Source organism: Hylobates moloch, unplaced genomic scaffold, assembly GCF_009828535.3.
Source record: "Hylobates moloch isolate HMO894 unplaced genomic scaffold, HMol_V3 SCAFFOLD_13, whole genome shotgun sequence".
In the NCBI taxonomy this organism is placed as follows: domain Eukaryota; kingdom Metazoa; phylum Chordata; class Mammalia; order Primates; family Hylobatidae; genus Hylobates; species Hylobates moloch.
This window is the reverse complement of record NW_026652288.1, coordinates 84,034,230-84,039,573: the sequence shown is the minus strand read 5'-3', so window position 1 is coordinate 84,039,573 and position 5,344 is coordinate 84,034,230. Positions and strand designations below refer to the sequence as shown.

The window sequence follows — 5,344 nt, the reverse complement described above, 5'->3', positions numbered from 1 at the left end:
AAATTCATTCTTTGGAATCCCAACTCATCACTTAGTAGCAGTGACTTGGGGCAAATTGTTTTGTTTCTGAGTTTTTATCTGTAATATGGGGATAATTACTGTAACTATTTCCTTGGATTGTTATTAAGCACAATATATTAGTCTATATAAAGTGCTTAGAACCACACCTTACTCAAAGTAAGTGCCACGGAAGCATTAGCTATTATTTATAATAGGTGCATATATATATTATATGAAATATATAATAGGTGCATAATATATATAATAGGTGCATAAATATATATATGAAAAAAGAAAGATGTGAGAGTTGTATGTAAGATGTTTATGTTTTTGTAAAATAAACAATGGTAAATTGATATAGGTGCTTATATGTGCTTATGAGAAAGATAAATACCACTTCATGAATTGGTTACACAGTGAGGGAGAGAGATGTAATACTGGGAATGTACAGAGATAGAGTGGGGAGCTAGAGGGAAAGAAGAGAGACAAGCAAAAACCCCACAAAAGACAGCACTTACAAAAATTCAAAGTAAAACAACATATACAATACGATTGATTTTTAATATTTAATATAAAATTATTTAATTTTTAATATAAAATTATGTATATGTATGTATATATACACACACAACTACGTATGTGTGTGTAGATTTATATTGATAGAGAAATGCACGAACATATGGTTACTAAATGGCTAATGTTTTTTATCTCAGGCTGGTGGTATTTTAGATGATATATAATCTCTTCTTTACACTTTTATGTACCACTCAACTCTTTTACAATAATCCTACATTTATATAACAAAAGACTCATAATACATCTGTTTCAATTGTGGAAAAACATTTAAGAGAGTTAGGAATGAATATTATCTTTTATTCGTATTTATTTATTTATTTTTTGGTGGCAGAAGGACAAACTTTACTGAGCCCCTCATCACTAGTTCTCCTTCTCCTGCACAGTCTTGGCTCCCCGGAGACTTCCAGTCTGGCGGGCAGCAATGAGACCCACTTTGCGGTCAGCAGGGGCATCTCTGCGGATGATGGAGGGCTTGCTGATGTGCTGGTGGTTGCCACCTCCGAAAGAATGCTCCACAAGCTTCATGGCCACACCCTGTACTTGTGGCCAGCAGTTCCTCTTCGCCTTATATTTGTGGTGGGCCCGGCCAGCCTTCAAGATGGCTTTATCATTTCGGCCACCTCTGGTCACTACACCACCCACAGCTCTGTTGGCTGAGGAAATAACCTTCTTGGAGCCAGAGGGCAGCTTCATGGGTCTTCTGGGTGTCAGGGTTGTGGGAGATAACGGTGGCATCGTTCCCTGATGCCCGGGCCAGCTTGCCACGGTCTTCAGGCTTCTCCTTCAAGCAGCACACGGTCGTACCCTCAGTCATGGTGTCCACAGGGAGAACACTGCCAATGTTGAGCTGGACCTTCTTGCCGCAATACACAAACTGACCCATGTGAATACCCTCAGCGGCAACGAACAGCTCCGTCCACTTCTTAAACCGGTACACATCCTGGAAGACCATCTTGGCGAGGGGCGCGCCGCACCCCGGGTAGTGGACAGTGTCTTTCACGGTGCTCTTGTAGCCGCTGGGGGAAGTCCACGGCGCGCAGGCGCATGGTGCCCTGACGGTGCTTCACCTGCGCGGGGAAGGCAGACCCGGCGCCCTTCCACTGTCCACAGATCATGCGGCCCATGGCGACGGGTCCTGCTCAGAAGCGCGGCCGAAAGACCGAATATGACTTTTTTTTTTTTTTTTTTTTTTTTTTTGACAGAGTCTCGCTCTGTCGCCCAAGCTGGTGTGCCGTGGCACCATCTCGGCTCACTGCAACCTCCACCTCCTGGGTTCAAGCAATTCTCTGCCTCAGCCTCCTGAGTAGCTGGGATTACAAACGCCGGCCACCACGCCTGGCTAATTTTTTTGTATTTTTAGTAGAGACGGGGTTTTACCATCTTGGCCAGGCTGGTCTTGAACTCCTGACATTGTGATCCGGCCACCTCGGCCTCCGAAAGTGCTGGGATTACAGGCGTGAGCCACTGTGTCTGGCAAATATGACCTTTTAAAATTACTAATATATCAGTTATATAAAACAATTCTACTATTTAAACTACAAGTATAGTTCAAACCATATAAAGCAATTCTACTATTTAAACTGCAAGTATAGTTCAAACTCCTCAAAGTTAGCTATTAAATATTGAAGGTAATAGCACAGAATATGAACCAATAGTAAAACTTCACTAATTAATACTATTTGTCAAGATCTATCTAAATTCCTGAAAGCACTGAATTATAGAATGTGAAGAAATGTCGTTTTGTTAGCTCCAAGCTATTTAGCAAAAGAGAGAAAGCATCAGTTCAAGTAGAACAATTACATTTATTCACTGTTCTATAGTTCATTATAAGAGACTACGACTTTGTGCTATTGCACCTCAAAATGAAGACTTCTGTACCCTCCCTAAGACCTTATCAGTTGAACAAAGTTTGTGGTAGATTCTTATGTTAACTAAGTTTGAGTCACTGTTGTTTGCATTTTTTAAGATTGTGTAGTACATCTAAATAATTTAATTATCACAGCCATAGCAATCCAACATAGAAAGATAAATGACTTGTTTGCACCATTGTTCAAAAAAATCTTGTACTATTTTATATTTTTAATCAAATTTTTAGCTTCATTAGTACAAAAGACTAAATATCCATAGATATGAATGTTTCTGGGACTGAAGAAGTTTCTTCAAATATCAAGTATATGTGTAATACTGGGTACCATTTAAGCATGTTGAATTAATTATCTCTTACAATAATCATGATACAGCTTTAAGATAGTTATCTTTGCCATTTAACAGATAAGAAGGTGGACATGTGTAGAGGTTAAGTAACAACGCTAGAAAGCGATTTACACAGTGTGCATTAATATGTATGTGTGTATATCTACCTACGTATTATATTCCACAAATTCTTTTATACAGCAACTGGGAGAACAAATAAATAACAATAAATGTTGCCTGCTTTCCTCGAGCCTGTGATTAGGCTCCTTAACTCCTTGTTCAAGAGGATTGCCTGCTCCCTGTTTCTTCTACTTGGTCTTGCCTCCTCTTTTTCCTTGTGCTGGATACTAGCTCTGCATATACTTGGACCTAGTGCTGGTAAGTCTTCTAGATACTGAACCTACTCAAGTGGGCAGGATGTATAGTGACAGTTTTCTATAATGTAGGTGGAACTGGAGACCATTATGTTAAGGGAAATAAGCCAAACACAGAAAAATGAATATCACATGTTCTCACTTGTACGTGGGCGCTAAAAAGAGGTCTCAGGAAGAAAGAGGGTAAATTGGTGGTAACCAGAGGCCAGGAAAGGTAGGGGAAAACATCTTTAGGTAAATAGGCAGGAGGGAAGACATATGCCCTTTCTTGTCTGAAGAGTCTTATCATTTTTTAACAATCAAAGATTAACAACCTCAAAAATTTGAACTCTGAAATACCTCATGTGTGCAAAAAAGCAGAGATTACAATAATTGGCTTTGGAGCATGACAGACTTTTATTTGTACATGGGTTCTTCTACTCACTAGCTATAGAGGAAACCACTGTACCCTTTTTATAAATCTGTGGAATGGGGGAACATAGTTGTTTTTACATAAAACATTTCTTGAAGGATTAATGAGAGAATAATGCATGTAATGTATAAAGCATGAGTCCTAGAATATATTAAGATCTTAATTCATGTTAGCAATTATTGAAATTAAGACTATTATTGCAGTGTTCTCATTGTCCCTATCATATTGAAGTGTGTATTTTCTCCAAATTTTATGTGTCAAACTATAAGAAATTGTGTAGTTGATTCTATGTGAGATGGTAGAAATTTTTATTCTGTTCTTTTTCTATCCTTTTAAAATAAAGGGTTAAAAACAGTTCCACGTGAAAAATGAAAATATTTTGAAATCTTCTTTTTGATACAGAACAAAATCCTTTAACTGGGAGAATATGAACAAATATTCACACACACACACACACACACACACATCCATTTATCTTTGAAGGATGATTCTTGGTAAGCCCACAAAGAAAGAAGGCCTAGAAAAAAGGGCTTATATGCTTCAGCGAAGTTCTCTGCAAGTCATTATCTCCAAAATTATTGCTTTTCCAGGTTAATATTAGGCTTTTTATTTATACCTAAAAATAAGTCATAGTTATTAAAATACTAGTAATAGTAAGGCCGGGCGCGGTGGCTCACGCTTGTAATCCCAGCACTTTGGGAGGCCGAGGTGGGCGGATCACGAGGTCAGGAGATCGAGACCACGGTGAAACCCCGTCTCTACTAAAAATACAAAAAATTAGCCGGGCGTGGTGGCGGGCGCCTGTACCAGCTACTCGGAGAGGCTGAGGCGGGAGAATGGCGTGAACCCGGGAGGCGGAGCTTGCAGTGAGCCGAGATTGCGCCACCGCACTCCAGCCTGGGTGACAGAGCGAGATTCTGTCTCAATTGACTGAGGCAGGAGAAGGGGTAAACCGGAAGGACTTGCAGTGAGCCAAATTGGCCCGCTCTAACCTGGCGCACAGAAGACAAAGAAAAGAAATTACTATATTCTAATCACCCAAAGATAATTGGACAAATATTAACATTATAAATTGTTCATTTGTATGCCAGTTACTGTCTTTTGGGGAGCCATATGCTACACACTGCAGAGCAATACAGATCCTTCACAGTAAATCTTGGTGAACTTTCCAAGTTAATATATGTAGGTAAACTTTATGTTTAATAGTTACTTAGCATTTCATCACATGCATATAATGTATCTAACTATTTCTACCCTATAGGAAATTAAGGCTGTTTCCACAGTTTTACTTCATCGAATTAGATAAGAATGTAATGTTAATGAGGATAGAGACTTTTTCTATGCCATGATTTCAGCTTAAAATAGCATTTAAAAGTTAGGCAAATAAGAAAAATCTTGCAGAATTTGTCGAATAAATAAATAATGTAATATTTAACATTGTTTTAATATTTTTTGAGTTAAAATATACATATAAATTTTACCTTCTTTACAGTTCAGTGGTAATAAAAGCATTTATATTATTTTCTTCCTCTTCATCCCCCCTTCTTTTTCTACCCTTCCTGGCCTCTGGTTACCACCAATTTACTCTCTATCTTCATGAGATACACTTTTTAGCTCCCACATATGAGTAAGTAATGTGATAATCATTTTTCTGTGTTTGGCTTATTTCCCTTAACATAATGATCTCCAGTTCCATCCATGTTATTGCAAATGACAGGAATTCATTTTTTTGATGGATAAATAATATTCCATTGTGTGTGTATATGTATATATATATATAACTTTTGTT

General features: G+C 38.2%; 1 pseudogene; it reads right to left on the bottom strand.

Annotated features, from left to right (window-relative positions):
- Positions 1-936: 936 nt before the first annotated feature.
- LOC116481253 (large ribosomal subunit protein uL2-like) lies at positions 937-1,700 on the bottom strand (annotated as a pseudogene).
- Positions 1,701-5,344: the final 3,644 nt, after the last annotated feature.